Consider the following 19,828-nt stretch of genomic DNA (forward strand, 5'->3'; position numbering starts at 1 on the left):
GAATGAAAAAAATCAAGGCTTACTAGGGTCTGATAGATTTACTAAGGATTTATTTTAGATTATTAATTTAAAAATTCCAATGTCATGTCAAATATTTCATTACTTAGTAAAATATGTCTATCAATTTATTTTGTGATACAAATATTACCCTGAAAAGGAGACCATAATTAGCATGTCTCACAATTGTAGATCAATAAAATTGATGAATGCAGTACAAAAATTATAAATATATTACTGGAAATAGTATGTTAATGGAAGAATGATAAAAATCATTATTTATATTAGGAAATTAATTATTAAAAATAATCATGGATAAACATATTTCTTCAACATGACTTCTATTCTAAGCTAACAGAATATAAATTCTCAGTTATGAAAGCTAATGTTATGGTTACTGAAAAATGCTGGAGAAAGCATGGTTTCTTAAATGTAGATTATGACAAAATTGCCTACTGTTCCCAGTACTATTTCGCATTGCTTTAAAACACTGACCAAGATAAGGAAACATGAAACGCAGATAAAATGTGCAGCTATTGGTAATGAGAACTGACTATCAATATTTATGAGTTGCTTCTGTGAAAACACAATTAACTGAAATATAATTTAAGATAATATAAAATGAATCAAACCCTCCCCAGTGCACTGGCAGTAGCAAATTGAAAGATGGAATGGAAAAATACGATGTTTATGATAACAAGAAAACACAGACCAAATGGAACACCTTGATAAGAAATGTGGAAAACTATAGAAATTTTAAAAAACAAAAAGCTTATAAAGCGTGATGATATATATCATGTTTCTAGATGGAAATATCAAATATTGTAAGGGTAGTATAGTTCCCTAAATCAAGATAATCCCAATCAAGATTTAAATTAGATTGTTTTGTTCTTTTTCACAAGGAAATGGAAGACTTTTAAAGGTAACGAAAGAACTGATAATGTTGAAACAGAATGATACAAGTGGTAAAAAATAATCCAGTTTTTAATGGATATAAAATTATAACAACCAAGAGGTAGTTGATGATGATGCTGTGAAAGTGCTGCCCTCAATATGCCAGCAAATTTGGAAAACTCAGCAGTGGCCACAGGACTGGAAAAGGTCAATTTTCATTCCAATCCCAAAGAAGGGCAATGTCAAAGAATGTTCAAACTACTGCACAATTGCACTCATCTCACACCCTAGCAAAGTAATGCTCAAACTTTTCCAAGCCAGGCTTCAACAGTATGTGAACCCTGGAATTCAAGATGTTCAAGCTGGATTCAGAAAAGGCAGAGGAACCAGAGATCAAATTGCCAACATTCATTAGACAATAGAAAAAGCAAGAGAATTACAGAAAAACATCTACTTCTGCTTTATTGATTACACCAAAGCCTCTGACTGTGTAGATAACAACAAACTGTGGAAAGTTCTTCAAGTGATGGGAATACCAGACCACCTTACCTGCCTCCTGAGAGATCTGCATGCAGGTCAAGAAGCAACAGTCAGAACCAGAAGTGCAATAAAACACTGGTTCCAAATTGGGAAAGGAGCACATCAAGGCTGTGTATTGTCACCCTGCTTATTTAATATATGCAGAGTACATCATGTGAAATGCCAGGCTCCATGAAGCACAAGCTGGAATCAAGATTGTTGGGAGAAATATCAACAACCACAGTTATGCAAATGACACCATCCTTAGGGCAGAAAGTGAAGAGGAACTAAATAGCCTCTTGATGAGTGTGAAAGATGAGAGTGAAAAAGCTGGCTTAAAACTCAGTGTTCAAAAAACTAAGATAATGGCACCTGGTCCCATCACTCCATGGCAAATAGATGGAGGAACAATGGAAACAGTGACAGACTTATTTTCTTGGGCTCCAAAATCACTGAAGATGGTGACTGCAGCCATGAAATTAAAAGACACTTGCTCCTTGGAAGAAAAGCTATGACCAAACTAGACAGCATATTAAAAAGCAAAGACATTACTTTGCCAACAAAGGTCCCTCTAGTCAAGGCTATGGTTTTTCTAGTAGTCATGTATGGATGTGAGTATTGGACTATAAAGAAAGCTGAGTGTCAAAGAATTGATGCTTTTGAACTGTGCAGTTGGAGAAGACTGATGTTGAAGCTGAAACTCCAATACTTTGGCCACCTGATGCAAAGAACTGACTCATTGGAAAAAACCCTGGTGCTGGGAAAGATTGAAGGTGGAAAAAAGGGAAGACAGAGGATGACATAGTTGGATGGCATCACTGATTCAATGGGCATGAGTTTGAGTAAACTCTAGGAGTTGGTGATGGACACAGAAGCCTGACGTGATGCAGTCCATGAGGTTGCAAAGAGTTGGACACGACTGAGCGACTGAACTGAAGAGATAGTTGAATTGATGTAAGGATCAAAACATATGTTAATTGAATGGAATAGTTGGCCTTAAACTACACTACAGAATTTATTAGAATCTAATTACTATAAAGAAAGCAACATACACCAATGGGAAATTAATTATTCAAGATATGGTACTGGGAGAATAAATGTATGAGAATGATAAAGTAGGGTTTTTTCCTTATATAGTCCATTAGTATGTATTCCATATATTTAAAGAACTGATAGAGATAAAGATATGCTGCAAAGAACTCTACTGAAAGGGATTTCCCTGGTGACTCAATTGGTAAAGAATCTGCTTGCAATTCAAGAGACTGACTGCAGTGCAGGAGACCCTGGTTTGATCCCTGGGGAGTCTGGTGGGCTATACTCCATGGGGTCACAAAAGAGTTGGACACAACTTAGTGACTAAACCACCACCACCAAACATACCCAACCTGTGCATGTTCATGTGTGCATATGTTTGGAAGAATGATTTTTCTGAGTACAAATCAGTCAAAGATATCTAAAACATGTACTTTAGTAAAAACGTAAACTGCAAGATAAATATTCTAGCTTTTTGAAGAATGTACAACCAGGAAACATCCTTTTTATATGTATATATAGATTATTAATGTATACATATATCACAATTGCAGTGATACACAATTGTCAATGAAAAGAGATTTAGGGGGATGAGAGTGGGATTAGGAAAAGGTCAAGGTGGGTTTCTGCTTAATGTTTGTTTTTCAGTATTTTACAATGAAGAGAATCAATTTTGTTTGTGTAATTAAAATTAATTAGTTTTAAAGATAAAAATTAAATCCATGGATAACTTCATACAAAAATCATTGTATTATATGCACATTACACAATTTAAAAAGCAGAGCAAAAATTTATGAATCAAATGAAAAACTGAGATATTATTGCAATATATATTTTCACATTGAAAATGTCATTAAGAAACCTTAAAAAAAATGCTTCAATATAGAAGTGGCCACTTGATATGAACAATTTACAGAGGCCAGAAAATGCATTGAAAAGATCAATTCTGCAAGTAATCAGGGATGCAAATGAAAGTAATATTGATTTTTCACTCACCACATTGAAATAGATTTTTTAAATGTATTTCAATACTAGAGAGAATGAATTTTATGAGCAGTTTTATATACTCCTAATGCAAGTGTGAATTTGGGTAAGTTTACTATGAAACAGTTTATGTTTGTTTTTTTTTTTTAATTTACCAAAATCCTTAACAGAAATTTACCGTTTGCTCCAACAGTATTACTTTTCAGTTCAGTTCAGTTCAGTCGCTCAGTTGTGTCCGACTCTTTGTGACCCCATGGACTACAGCACGCCAGACCTCCCTGTCCATCGCCAACTTCTGGAGTTTACTCAAACTCATGTCCATTGAGTCGGTGATGCCATCCAATCATCTCATCCTCTGTCGTCCCCTTCTCCTCCCTCCTTCAATCTTTCCCAGCATCAGGGTCTTTCAAATAAGTATTACTTTTAGTTATCTACTAAATTTTTAAGAGAGAGAGAAGCAGGCAAGTGTTTGTACAAAATGAGTATTGCATCAAAATTTATCATAGTATAAAAAATGAAAACAATTCAAGTTCCAAACAATAGAGGACTTTAAAATGCAGAATATCTGCATCAGGGCCTGATAGGCACTAATTAAAAATCATGTCGCAGAAGACTATCCTCCATCATCATAATAAGGGAGAAAGTAGAATACAAAACTGTTTATCAGTTTTTGTTTTAGGCTCCTCTGTCTATGGAATTCTCTAGCAAGAATACTGGAGTGGGTAGTCATTCCCTTTTCCAGGGGATCTTCCCAACCCAGGGATCAAACCCAAGCCTTTCACATTGCAGGCAGATTCTTTACTGTCTGAGCCGCCAGGGAAGCTCTTTATTTAATAGGCATACATTGAATGCTCATCAAAATCCTTGCACAAAATAGCATTAAGTAATCAAAGTGCACATGTGTGCCCAAGTATGTGTAGACATGGAGATAAAGCAATATATATTTTGGTTATGTATATGTAATTATATATAATTGATTTAAAGTTATTATTCATTTTCTTCATTAAACTCTTCTGCTCTTAAATGTTTTTCTTTGTAGTGAGCATCCTCTGTTTTCACCGTCAGAAAAAGAAAAAAAAGCATTAAAAACAAACAAAGCACACATGCCCTTTCCTCAGTGAGTGTCTACGCTTTTGCTGACAGCTCTGCATCCACTAAACATTCAAACAGGCAGTCTGTGACAGATTCTGGAGGCATTTCACAGGCATTTTTATGAGCATTTAATGACCAAATATTTATAAATTCTCACGACACCTCTGTGAAACAGGTAAAGGAAGCACATCATTCCTTCAAAAAGCAAGTTGTGTTTGAAGTTCCTCCTTCACTAATCTTGTCAAGACTGTCAGATTCCCCCCATACTACAAATGGCAAAGTTGTGATATCGCCATTACAGTTCCTAGTAATAAAAATAGTAAAATGCCACAATAACCAGAAGTAACTTTACCCAAGGGTAACCTGATGCCTGCTTTGGTCACCTGTGTCCTTTGTAGGGTCAACAAAGTCCCCACAGATTCCCCAAATCCATCTCCATGGATTCACTGATACAGGGTAAGAGGTACCACACCTTTTCACTCATTATTGAAGCAAATATACTTTAAACACCTACTTTCACAGTTGCTGGTGATAACAGCCGTGAAAAACAACAAAACCTAAGTTTCTGACTTCAGGGAGCTCACAATCTAGTGTAAATGAACCTGGCATTCCCCCTTCCTCTCCTCTTCCCAGGCTTCCTAAAAACTCACATAGTGGTGTCCTAAAGTCTTAGCTTCTTCAAAGTTTCCAGAACAATCTAGATATGGAATAGGACTATAATGAATATGCACATATCTTTTGCTGAAAATTGAAGCACACTCCTAACCAGTCCTGTGATAGACCATCCCAACCTCATCTGTGATCTGGCATTACTTTCTGAGACTACATCCTGCCAACCAAACCCTAAATCTGATGCCAATAGAACAGTGCTGGTGAATACGGTGGCCACTAGCTACACATGGTGGCTATTTAAATTCAAATTACAATTAATTCAGAAGTTCAGTTCCCAAATTAGCCACCCTTTAAAGAATCAATTACCACAGGGCTGGGGCCATTGTATTGGGGAGGACAAACACAGAAACATCATTCTGAAAGGTCTGTTGGGTGGCACTGCTCAATAGTTGTACTGGGATTTGCATTATTTGTTTGTTAAATAGAAGCTTTCCACAACCCCCACCTGTGCTTCTGAATCCTGTTGTCTAGTCTGTCTCCTCAGATCTAGGCTCTTCCGTAAGTACCCCAGTCTATGTCACAGTAATGAAATACTCAGGTGAACACTGCTAAGTGACTATGTTTATGAGACTCACAGTCCACATTTTCACTATGTTCTTCCCACCTTGCATTTTAAACGGCACCAACTTTTGAATTGTGGCTCAGCCTGCCATGCACAGATCTTTAAGGCAGTTTGGACCACTCTCTACTTTAGAGAGTGAGTGAGTGAGTGAGTATGTGTGTCCGACTCTTTGTGACCTCACGGAATGTAACCCACCAGGTTCCTCTGCCCAAGGAATTTTCCAGGCAAGAATACTGGAGTGAGTTGCCATATTTCCTACTCCAGCAGATAGATCTTCCCAACCCAGGGACTGAATCCTCCTCTCTTGCGTCTCCATTGGCAGGTGAATTCTCTACCACTGCACCACCTGGGAAGCATTTCAGAACTTAATTCCACTTAATAGTAACCTATTTATCTTCCCACTATCATTATCTCACTGTTGTTCCCAACCCTGTTCTCAGCCTCTCAGGATTGCCTCATTCCTGGACCTCACATTTATTTATAATATTCCTGGTTCCAATCGCATCTCTCATCTGTCTGTAATTTATATTCTTTGTAGGAGAAACTTTCCTCTGACTTCCTTCAAAGGTTTACTTACCAATTAACGTTGTCCTCAAGACTCCAGGCTTGCAGGTATATACATTTATTCCCACGAAGTACCTGAACTTAATGAACTTCCTTGAACCTCGACTTGACTGCCACTTTTTGAATCCAAGTTCTTTGACCCAATCTCCCACGGTCCTAGACTATATTTATGGGAAGACCTTTTTCATGGTTCTCCCTCCCTCTCCTCTTCCAGTCCCAGGGACTGCCAGGATAATATGCCTTGCATCTAAGTCTTAAATCATTCATCGAACAACATCAAAAGCTCCTATGTCTTCAGCACAGCACTACAACAAGAGAATATCCAGAGAGGAATGAAACCTTTCCTTAAGGAGATCACTGTGTAATTATGACATGAAATTCTTTGACATGGAAAGAAGCCTTTCTTTCTGCTGTAAGAGATCATGTTCAGAATATAAGTAAAGCTTAGGAGAAGCAAATCACTGATCACAAATTTACTTCTGTCATAAACAAGAAGACTGGTTCAGAAATGAGAAGAAGGAGGCCATTAAACAAAAAGATGGAAACAACAAAAACTTCACAAAGTTAGTTATCTTTGTGAGATTCTAGTCTTCATATATTTATGCTTTTTAAAAAAATATAAAAATTACAACTGAGAAAAAGAATATTTGCAGGGTTTCCTTGGTGATCTAGTGGTTGAGAATCCACCTGCCAATGCAGCCATCACGGGTTTGATCCCTGGTCCAGAAAGATCCCACTTATCACAGAGCAGCTAAGCCTGTGCGCCACAGCTACTGAAGCCCACATGCCTAAAGCCTGTGCTCCACCTGAAAAGCCACTGTGATGAGAAGCCCGTGCACCGCAATGAAGAGTAGTCCCTACTCACCGAAACTAGAAAAAGCCCACATGCAGAATGAAGACCGAGCACAAAAAAAAGTAAATAATTTAAATAAAATTTTAAAGGAATATTTGCAAGTTTTCTTAATTCTTGAGTAGTCTGGATTGCTCTGATCAATTAGAAGCATTTCAACTTTAGATTCATCTTGACTATTTCCTTGAGTCCCTCCAAGTCTTGGTCTCAGTATAGATATTCCTCCTTATTCAAGGCACCCTGTTAATGAGTTTTATGATCTTAGACTGGTCTATTCTGAATACTCATTCATTCATTTATTCAGCACACATTTGTTAGTTATCCAGACAGTGTTAACCCCTGTCCTGGGTGTCAGGAACACAGTGATAGGCATGAGAGACAAATCCCTGATTCCCAAACATGTTATACTCAGATAAACTGATAAATAAATATTAAAGTATCTGATACTTAAACCTGCTAGGAAAAATAAAGCAGAGGAAATGGGGGGAAAATCAGTTGCTCCTTAGGGTATTTAGGGACAAGCTTTTTGAGGAGGTGGCATCTGAGTAGATAGCAGAATGGAATGAGATGGTAAACTGTATGGATTTGGAGTGAAATTCCAATTTGGATTTTTCATACAGAGTGAAAAACTAATGAAAAATCCCAGAGCAGGGGAGTGGCATACACTAGTTTATGTTTTCAAAGGGTTTTTCCAGCTTCTGTGTGAATGATAGATTCCTGGCAAGACAGAAGCAAAGACACCATTAAGAGGCTCTGCATCCTTCAGGTGACTCAAAGCTATTGTAAGTCCCACACGTCCCGTACTCCTGAGTCATTCTGAACCCTAAGTAGGATGTATTTTTTCCTTATCTATCCCCTGTAATTTATTCTCAGGAATATATGTGTTTTACATGTCTGTTTTGTCAACGTTAACCTTAAAGGCTCAATCATAATATTTTGTGGCAGGGATAGGAAAAGTAGTTCAATTTGATACTGTTTAGCCCTCAATTACTGAATCACAGCAGTGCTTACTGGAAATGGCATTGGTTGCTACAGTCTTTCTGTTTGTATTTTTACATGAAAAAGAGTAACTCCAGCATGGCCATCCCCCCATAGCCAAGAATAAAAGCCCAGTTTCACCAGGGCATTTCAAGACTGCCTTCCACTGATCTGTCTTTTTGGCATTTGTGGGAGCTTATATATATATATTTAAATATAAATAATTTATAATATAAATATATGTTTATAATTTATAATATAATATATAATTTATAATATAAATATAATTATTAATTATATTATTTATAATTATATTTTATATAATTATATTATATAATTATTGTAATTATAAATTATATTATTTATAAATGTATAATTATTTATAAAATAATTTATAATATAAATATATATATATTTTAATTCAGAGACTACCTAGAGACATTTACCCTTTCCAACATAAAACCTTAGGTGAGACCATAAAAATTATATTCATGCCATCTTTCCTAATGAAAGCAAGCATATGCTTTCTTCATTAAAATGGCAGAATGGTAAACACAGACAAAATAACATTAGTTACCATTAGCAACTGTATCAAAATTAGCAAATTTAGGTTATACTTTAAAAATTATATATATATATATATATATGTGTATGTATTAGTAATCATTTCCCCAGTATGAAGGTTCAATGCAGCTTGATGGGAAGGTCTAAAAATACACTTTTTGCATAAAAATCAGTTGAAGCGAATTAACTGTAAGATTAAAAATTTTAAAACAGGGCTGGTAATTAAAAAAAGGTATAATTTGATTCTGCTTCCACAAAGATGTTATATTTTTTGTACAAAAAAGTCTTGAATGTAATGATAATCAACACAACTGAGTTTAAGTTCTTTTAATTTTACTTTGATACATTGTTTTGACTTTAACTATTATGGGCTTTGACCTACAGATTATAAACAAAAACCAAAAAACTTTAGCTCTGTTTCAGCATTATTAGAGAGATTTAAGTCTAATGTTGATAGATTATTCATTTTATATTTTATGATGACGTATTCCCTCATATGTCACTACAAGTGGAGATTTTAGCACTTTCATATGTGTATTTATTTTGACTAGTGGGAGAAGATCATAAAGCTGAGGATTGTGTCCTTAAGTAGCAGGTTTATTTGTGGAATATTTTTTCAAACATGAAAGTTATTACTTTTTATCACCCACATACTGTCATTAGTATAAGTAATTTTCTGAATTTTTATCAAAATGTGCTCTGGTACCTAATATGAGACAGACATGAGATTTCTTATTGAAGGCACTCTGTTTTGCAGTGCTCTTCTCAGGAGGAGTGGATAGAAAGTCTGAGATTAATGATGTTTGGGGTAAAAAGTGAATAGCTTATTCGCCTGCATAGTTGATGCATGGCTGTTCGTGACTGGATACTGATCTAGTCAGGATGCCTGTAGTCCTGGAAGTTTGCCATTGGCACAGTGCTTGCCTTCTATACTTTCTTTGGGTCATTATTCTTATTAGCTTGGTATAGGTAGAAAACAAATTATAGTTGAGTTTTATTTGTTTCAGAATTGAGGTCAGATAGCATGAATCCTTGCATGCATTGTTAAGTGAATCTTTGTATGATTTAATAGGATTATCAACAGCACTGCACTAAGTAGCTGACTGCAGAAAATTCAGAATTCTGACTTCGTTAACTCACATAACCTGATCAATTCAGAAAAAAAAAAAAACATACTACATCATGGGACAGTTGATCCCGCTAACTTGACTTTTCCAGAACTGGAAAACATCATCTTAGGCAACACACATATGTAAAACTATGTGTTCAATGAAGGCTCCAGCATCTTTGAGCATCTGCTATATGGCACGCACTGAACTAGTTGGTTACACCAGCAATAAATATTTATCGGGTATGGTGCAATTCATTTGTTATTGATCCTCCCATTGCTGTATTATCAACATTTCATTATTAACATGATGGCAACAATATCAAAAATGCAAAGTTATTTCAGTTTCAAGGAAGGAGTTGTGAGAGAGGAGATCATTAAAATAAGGCATAAACCAGAGCCAAGGAACTTGGCAGGATGGTGGGTTCTGTCTGTTTGTCTTCTGGGAAACACTTTTCTGTGCTTATGAACCAATATGGAGCAATACCCTAGTGTTTTTCACACTCCACGTTGCTCCATTTGTGTTCCATTTCCCTGTGAGGAAAGTGAACTGAGGAAGTTGGTTTCTCCTTAGGTTACTTGACCTACCACGATGACACAGTAAAGCTACCCCTTCTATTCTGGCCAAAGTGCAAAGGTGACATGTGATCTAGGTGAAGTGGATGGTATCAGCCTCTGAGATATCTGGAATTGAATTCTATTCAATAAGTTTTCTTTAAGTTGGCCTCTGAAAACCCAATTCCAACGAATTCCTCTCTTAGTAGACACATTACTTCTAGATGAACAGTGAGGAAGCAGAACAATTGTCAGGGCAATAGTGATACTGAGTTTCTATTCTGGCTTGAGTCTGGAAAGCACTGAGATCTGAATACTTGAAGAGCTGTTGATACAGTTTCACACTAAATAGCTGTACTCCACTGCCTATAGTATGTATCATTGCAACAATTCTCTCTGTCCTATAAATAGATATAAGAAGCTTTTGCAATATAAAGATCATTGATGGGTTTACCACTTTGTTATGTATTTTTCTAGACAACCCTATCCAGTGCTTGTACATTATATTTAACTTGACAACATGAATATAAAAAAGAACTCAATAAACTGAGTCTTAGTGAGACATTATTTTCCTTTAGAGTTACATTAAAAATTTGATGGAGCAAGTGTCCCATATTCCACTTTTTGTAGATGAAGAGACTGAAAACCAGAGATGGCTAATGACTTTCCCAAAGTTACATAGCTATTATTGGTAGGTATCAGGATACAGTCCACGGAGTCACAGAATCAGACATGGTTTAGCAACTGAAGACGAGCAAGATCAGGATATCCTTTTTTCATTTCCACTAATCAGTCACTGAATGTGTGATACCCTGTTACCCTTTCCTTGGCCCTAGACTTGTCTGAACCTGCTCAAGTTTTTCCTAGTATACATATGGTTGGTGAAGGTACACGGTCACCTCTCCATGTCTTTTAGCTAACTCATAAGGATTCATTTCTGAGCCAAATAGCACTACATCTGCCACTGGAGGCCAGGGGGCTATAAAGGCAAGGACACAAATTAGAAATGGAAGGAACTGTCTAAATGCTGACATTCACATTTTTAGAGTGTTTACAGAACAGAAAGTACCTGATTATGGAAGGAAGCAACTGGGAGCATGCTTAACCTCAAGCATTGAGAGAAAAAGCAGTCCAGAGGGTGGAGTATGTTTCCAAAGTGTCCATAAGTAGCAAACTGAGACCAGAGAGCAGTAAAGAGGAAGTACATCTAGGGTGACTAGAGGAAGTCTGACACAGTCCCTTTAGAAGATAGTGAATGTGAACATCCTGGACCAGAAAGTGAGGGATGCTCAAGGATTCAGGGGGTGTGTCAAAGGGTATAGGAGCCAGCTTGTAGGGACTTGCAGTGATCAAAGCTGGGCCTCAAAATAAGTAATGATACCAGTGTTTTATAATCTAATGAATAAAACAAGAATTAATAAGTCCATAGAGTAATAAATAAATAAATAAATGAATCTATAAATAAGTGAAAAAGAGAAAAGTCTTCCTTTCCATAGAATTCTACCTAATAGTTATTAGAGAAGTGGTGGAGTTAGAAAATTAGTATTGGATGCTAAAATTAGCAGGTGAATGTTTGTTGAGAGATAGAGTGGTTATATCATCTCAACCACAAATTACCTAGCATCTCTTCATAAATTACATTATTTTTAAAGGGAAAATGGTAATCTTACAGTGAAGGATGACAATTTAATCAAGTGATTCAAAGCTAATATCACCACTATACCAATACTGGGATGAATCACTAACATGTGTCTCTTACTGTGACGCACTTAGACATAAAATTGCATATATAATACTTCTGCCAAAATGTATAATCTGAGTATAAAGAGAATCAAATATTGGACAAGCAACAAACAAGAGCAATGCTACAAAATAACTAGCACGTGCTATTCAAAAGTTCTAGGTCAAGAAAGAAAATAGAAAGGCTGACTTACTGTTCCAGATTAAAGGAGAACAAAGAGACAAGATTCTGAATTACACCCTGAACTGGGAAAAATAGTTAAAAGGAAATTAATGGGAAAATTAGTGATATTTAAATGTGGACTCTTAGATAATAGTATTACCTCAATTTTTAATTTTCTGATTTTGATACTGTAATATTTGGGGGAAAGGGGATGCAATGTCTTGAGCTTACCCTCTAGTGAATGAGAAAAAATAATATGCATATATGCATGTAAAATAATATATAGGAGAGGAAAAAGAGAATGATAAAATAAATGGGTCAGAATAAAAATGCTTGGACAATTGGAGTAAAGGTTATGCATGAGTTTCTTATACTGTCCTTGCAGCTTTTCTGTAACACTGAAAGTATATCAAAATTAAAAATTTCCAAAATCATGCACATTATGTATCTGACTAGATTCCATCACAATAAGGCATGAAAAATTCCAACTAAGTTAAAGAATTAAAGCACTGCTGAAAGCAAATAAGATAGTGAACTAAGGGGTGTATAAGTCTTGTTCAGTTGAATCAGGCTGAAAGGGAAGTTTGTGTTAAGACAGTTTGTAGATGCACAGCTTATAATGAGCTCCCATATTCATGCCCCAATAACTGGACTCATCAGAACATATTTTCTTCAGCTGTGAAAATAGGATCACAATAACTAACTTGCAAGGGCTTTTTGTTAGGTTGTTTAAAATAATGGATATACAGCAACCAGGATTGTGCCTGACACATAGAAAATACTCAATAAATATTGCCCATTTAATATCCATCTCCACTGGCTTTCCCAGATTTTCTTTGGATGTCACATGTAAAATTTCTCTTATTCCATCTCAAGGCTATTCAGCCTTGAGCCCATGGAAACTTATTCCTAAAACTTAGGCTACTATTTCATGACCCATAAGAAATAGCTTCTATCATAACCCCGAAGGGAAGAAATATAACACTTGAGAGTTAGGATAATAATGAACACTTTTCTTTCCATTTCAGAATTATTCAAATGTATAGTCAATGGATCCCAGTGGAAGCATATTTCTCTCTTTAATTTCTGCCTGAAGACTTTGTACCACGTTTCTCCCTTAGAACAAACATGGGAAAGTGTTCTGGGAAAAGGAGTATTTTAGTGAATCAATAAGTAGGATGTTTTCTTTAAAAGGACTACAAATTCTTTCCATGTTTTTTTTCCTTAGAAACATGGGTGCACATGTTTAGAATCTAATCAGCCAAATTAATAGACTCCAGTGGCAAAGAAGTAAATTGAGAACTTGGATTTTGGCATTTTTATATTACTTCCATAATGGGTATTTCTATTGCTTGGTGATGTTTTAATTTTGTTCTACAAATGTAGTAAACACTAGCACTGGTATAAAAACTAAGGGTGTACCTCAAGAAGTAGAAAAACACTCTTTACCCCAAATTATACTGTGCCTATGTCTTCCTTTCACAAATTATGAAAAATGCAATGTGATAAAAAGGTAAAATGAGTGACATGTAATATATTACATAGAAGTTGAGAAATTTAAGTGAGCCAAGTGGAGAAACCAGCAGAATTCAAGAATCTCAGTGGGAAGGGTTGAGGTGGCAATTACAGATTTCAGATGCAACTTTGTTAGTATTACTTCCTGCCTCCTGGGTAGCTTCACTTAAGTCACTTACAATTGTTCTGCTCATTGAAATTACATCTATACTAATTAAAAAAAATTGTTCAAATAATGCCAGGCATAAACTTTAATAAATTCATGATGGGGTACTTATCTCTGTGTTTGAGCATATTGGCAGCCTGTTGTTCCTTAAACATCATCACTTAAAATTATGCACAAAAATGCCCCATTCCTTTGTGTAGCTGCCTGGTAGAATTTGCCACTTATACCAATCAGTTCCAACCACTAGTCAATCAAGTAGCAAGCATGGGAGAAATAAAACTCAATCATGCATTTAATAAATATTTGCTGAATCAAATTAGCAGTTTTAAGAGAGGCAGGATGTAACATGGAAATAGAACTGGATTTATAGCCAGACAAATGGCGATTAAATTCTATCTCCTACTTTAAAAATATGTGACTTTTTAAATTCATCTGTAAAATGGGAGTAGTTATGCCTTCAAAACCAATCTCACAAACTGTTTTGAAGGTTAAATTTAATGCATATAAACTTATTTTCTAATAAGTGTATGTCTGTGTGTCAGAATAATTCCTTTCTTTTCAGTAAAATCATATTAGCCCCATGTTACATTATTTAAATCATTGCTTATTTTATATCCCTGCTATGTAGTTTTAGATTGCCTAATACTTGTGACTAATACAAAAGTAGGAATAAAACTTATAAGAAATGACTGAACTATTTTTCAGAAAAGGGACAGACTTCTAGCTCCTCTCAGAGAATCATTTAAGACTGAGGGTAGGAGAGACCATAGAAGAAAGAATTTCAAAGTATAGCATGTCCAGGAGTGAGGTTCATGTAGCTCATAAAGCTTAAATCCCCTCCAGTAAAAAACACCTCTAGGAGGCCTTGTCTGTATAACATTGTAGTGGCTACTACCACTTGGGTCAAGTGAAGCTGGTTGTGCTATTCTGGTTATTATTGCCTAAGCCAAAGTCAAGAGTGTTTGGACTAACTGCAAAAAAACAAATAAAAAGACTAAATTTCTTTTAAATGAAAGATTACTATAATGTAAGCTCAAAGAAGGTAGGATATCGTTCAAAAAACAATGGAACCCTAGTACCTAGAACAGTGTTGGGTACAAATAGGTTGTTAGCTTAATGCAGAAAAAAAAAAAAAAAAAAGCATTCTGGTGAAAAATTCCCTGCTGGTCCAGTGTTTAAGACTCTATGTTCCCAATATAGGGGGCCTGGGTTTAATCCTTAATCAGGGAACAAGTTCTCATATGCAGCAACTAAGAGTTGGCATACCACAACTAAAGATCCGGCATGCTACAATGAACATCAAAGATCCCACCTACAGCAACTAAGAGCCAACATAGCCAAAGAAATAAATAAAAATAATTTTTAAAAATTCTGCTGGTACATATATACAATAGAATATTACTCAGCAATTAAAAAGAATGCATCTGAGTCAGTTTTAACGAGGTGGATGAAACTGGAGCCTATTATACAGAGCAAAGTAAGTCAGAAAGAAAAACACCAATATAGTATATTAACACATATATATGGAATTTAGAAAGATGGTAACGATGACCCTCACTCCAGTACTCTTGCCTGGAAAATCCCATGGATGGAAGAGCCTGGTAGGCTGCAGTCCATGGGGTCGCTAAGAGTCGAACATGACTGAGCGACTTCACTTTCACTTTTCACTTTCATGCATTGGAGAAGGAAATGGCAACCCACTCCAGTGTTCTTGCCTTAAGAATCCCAGGGACGGGGGAGCCTGGTGGGCTGCCGTCTATGGGGTTTCACAGAGTCGGACATGACTGAAGCAACTTAGCAGCAGCAGCAGCAACGATGACCCTGTATGCAAGACAGCAAAAGAGACACAGATGTAAAGAAGAGACTTTTGGACTCTGTGGGAGAAGGCAGGGGTGGGATGATATGAGAGAATAGCATTGAAACATGTATATTATCATATGTGAAATAGATTGCATATGTCCAGGTTTGATGCATGAGACAGGGTGCTCAGGGCTGGTACCCTGGGATGACCCTGAGGGATGGGATGGGGAGGGAGGTGGGAGGGAGGGTCAGGATGGGGAACACATGTATACCCATGGCAGGCTCATGTGAATGTATGGCAAAAACTACCATAATATTATAAAGTAATTAGCCTCCAATTAAAATGAATTAAAAAAACATTCCGTTCAGGGGGTGAGCCATATTGAAGAGTGATCCATAAAGACACTCTTTGAAAGTGTTGGTGGTAGATGACTCATGACAAGCCACTCAATACTATACTGTTCCTGTGTTGATACTCTAAATGTTTTCATTTTCTTTTAACTGAGGTGATAGAATCTCATATTCTGAGAAGCTATGAACCTTCATATCCATGAAGGAACTCCCTAACTATGTATCACAGAAGGATTTCATCCTTGCAGACTTCAACAACTCAATTATTTCATAGAGAAAAACAAATCTTTCCTTGGGTACTCAATAGAAAAATACAATTTTTGCTCCACCTAAAGCCAGGATGCGAAGAGCTGACTGATTGGAAAAGACCCTAATGCTGGGAAAGATTGAGGGCAGGAGGAGAAGGGGGTGACAGACAATGAGATGGTTGGATGGCATCACTGACTCAATAGGAGTCAGTACAAATATGAGTCTGAGCAAACTCCAAGAGATAGAGAAGGACAGGGAAGCCTGGCATGCTGCAGTCCACGAGGTCGCAAAGAGTTGGACAGGACTTAGTGACAGAACAACAAAGCCAGGAAGCCTTTCAATATTGTTCCAGCTACGGCAGCAGAAAGTATTCTGCAGAAATCCACATACAAGGAATTGGTGGATAGCAGTAGCAGAACATTTGCCCTGGAAGAGCAGGGCCTTGACTGTTCTCTTTCTTGTTGTGTTGTCATTGTTGTTTAGTTGCTAAGTCAGGCCCAACTCTTTTGCAACCCCAAGGACTGTGGCCCGCCAGGCTCCTCTGTTCATAGGATTTCCCAGGCAAGAATACTGGAGTGGGTTGCTCTTTCCTTCTCCAGGGGATCTTTCTGACCCAGGGGTCAAACCCGCACCTCCTGCATTGCAGGTAGATTCTCTACCACTGAGCCACCAGGGAAGCCCTCTTTCGAACATAGAAATAAATACTATCAGAAATGGTCAGAACAATGGAAGTAATGTCAATGAGTTCTCTTAATGGAAACCAAAGTGTTTGTACTTTAAATCCTGAGTTCTGTAATAGTAATATAATGCTCTGAAACAAAGGGGAAACTAAAAAAAAGGAGGAAGAGGGAGAGGGAGGGAAAAGGGAAGAGGAAGAAGAAGAAGGACAATGGCTCTCACATAAATGATCTTCCGACTGGAGAATTAAAGAATCAGGACTAGAGACGAGCAAAATCCATATCAAAATCAACTCATTACAGAACATTAGTATTAGATTTAATACATGAGTCACAATGTAATGATTTCTGATTGAAAAGTGTCTATATTCCCAAGTTATATGTTTAGCAAGCAGTATACAATTTGCATTCAGTCATACATGCTTAATTGTTTTCAACTAAATCTTTGCCATCTTAACGTTGACAGATAAGTTCTAATTTAAGGAGAGACATGAGAGCAAGTGTACCCACTTGTATAGGAATTCTTACAATTTCTTATAAAGTAATAACAGCAAAAATATATTGTAGACAACCATGTCTATGGTAATTCAGTAAATGAAATGGTTACATGTTCCAGAACAACTGAGGAAAGCCTCCACAGGGTAACCTGCTGAGTTACTCTTGTTGGAGTAAAGCTCCTAAAGTTGAGTAAGCCTAAAGCTGAGGTGTTGAATTTTGGAAAACACGTATAAAGAATGGTTACCCTAAGGTAATGAAATTCATGCTTCTTTCTTCTTACATTGAATGACTAGGTTCTAGACTAAAGGATATCTATCATGCTGAAGAATTTAACCCCGACCCATATTATTTGCTGCTTTGATAAGGATACACATTAGAAATAAACCTGAAAATCCAGTAGAGTTCATAAGCATTTCAGGATGCTGTCTTACATTTTATTTATATTCTTCTAAATTATTAGGTACCAATGTGCCAAGCTGTTTAACTGTAAAAAAGGAGAAAAAAAAAAAAAACAAAAGAAAAGGAGCTGACTTTTTCCTGAGGGATTATTTTTTCCTACCCATGTTCCTATCAGAGTATATGGTACTTGCAGAAAATAACAACTAATTATGTGGTTTCCGTTATAAATTTCCTACCACTATTTCGGATGAATATCCCTTGTTATCTTCAAAAGGTTATACAGCATTTGAAATTCAAAAGGAAGGTGTTACCTGCTATCTTGCATAAATCTCTAACAATTGCAAATGGAATATATTATCTTCAGATCCAATTGCTTATGTCCAATCTTGCCTCATCCTAGCATTTGTAAAGGTAAATGCATAGCAACTTGCTTCTTTTTTTCTTGGAATTCAAAATTGTGCATATAAATAAGAGGACCCATGTTGTACAATTCCATACAGATTGTCTTTTCCCATCACTGCTCTCATATGAGTACATTACACTGAACAGTGAGAAGGGCCGGAAAACTTTATTAACCCTCACTGAAATGTAACAGCAAATTCTTTTTAAATGCAAGTAGGGGAAAACAAATATCAACTTTATTCCTACTATTCAATAGAAGAATTACACACAATACTTGTTTGAATGCTCCTTGATTCTGTAAGGTCATTGCATTGAGAGAATAGTATGAGATTTTATACTGAAATCTCTTTGTTGGGAGTTTTCCAGAGTGTAAATCCATATGGACTGTAATTTGTATATTCTTAACAATGCAAATTAGTATACTGGAATTACCTTGCTCAGTTGAGCAAATATTTATTGGGTACCTACTCTTTCTGATCATCACACTAGGTTCTGGGGGGACAGGAAGTCAAGCAGGGCCCTATCCCTGTCAAGTTCACAGTTGAGTTGGAAAGAGAATGAATACATTTAAAATTAATTTTCCCTTGGGTTGCAACAAGTTTAGCTAGAAGAGGGGTTTGGATAATTTTAGGGTTAAGTGTGATTCATAATCAGAATAAACTGGTGATATTTAAAAGAATAAAGATTGCTATCCCCATTCCAGATTTACTAATCTAGAATATCTTGGAGTATTACCAAGGATATGTACACTTAAAATGCTCCCTGGAGGAATCTCCCTGGTGGTGGTCCAGTGGTTAAGAATCTGATTTCCAATGCAGGGGACACGAGTTTGATCCTTGGTCAGGGAATTAATGTCCCACATGTCAAGGGGAGATTAAGCCTGTTTACTGCAAGTATAGGGCCCTTGCACTCTACAGCCTGTGTGCCACAACAAGAAAAGCCCACATACCACAAGCAGAGAAAGCCCATGTGCTGCAACGAAGACCCAGCACAGCCAGAAAATAAAGTAAAAAAAAAAAAAAATTAAATTAAATGCTCCCTGGATAATAATGATGATAAGTTTGGGAAACATCAGACCAGATGGCTTTTAATGTCCTCTGAAAGCTTCGAAGACTAGGATTCTATAACTGAACTTAGGAAGTTAAAAATGAAGAAACAATATAGGGGTTAAAACATGTATACATATTCAGGCTTATCATGAATGAAACATGAAGCATTTTCCCCAACTCAATTCCAAACCAAGTCAATGAAAATCTGTATCAGTAATATGCCTGTTACCCACAAGAGGGCTCCCTGGGAAAAAAACAAAACAAAAACAACTCAAATCAAAATATTACAAAGCTTGATCTATTTAGAATAACCTCAATGATGTACTTGTTCACTGTAAAACATGCTTGTGATATATTATGGGCAATGTTTGAACCTTATCTAAAGGAACTTATGCTAAATTACCAAGACCTTAATTTAGTCTATAACTTTTAAAGCTTAGAGCCAGAA

This window comes from Dama dama, chromosome 11, assembly GCF_033118175.1.
Source record: "Dama dama isolate Ldn47 chromosome 11, ASM3311817v1, whole genome shotgun sequence".
In the NCBI taxonomy this organism is placed as follows: Eukaryota; Metazoa; Chordata; class Mammalia; order Artiodactyla; family Cervidae; genus Dama; species Dama dama.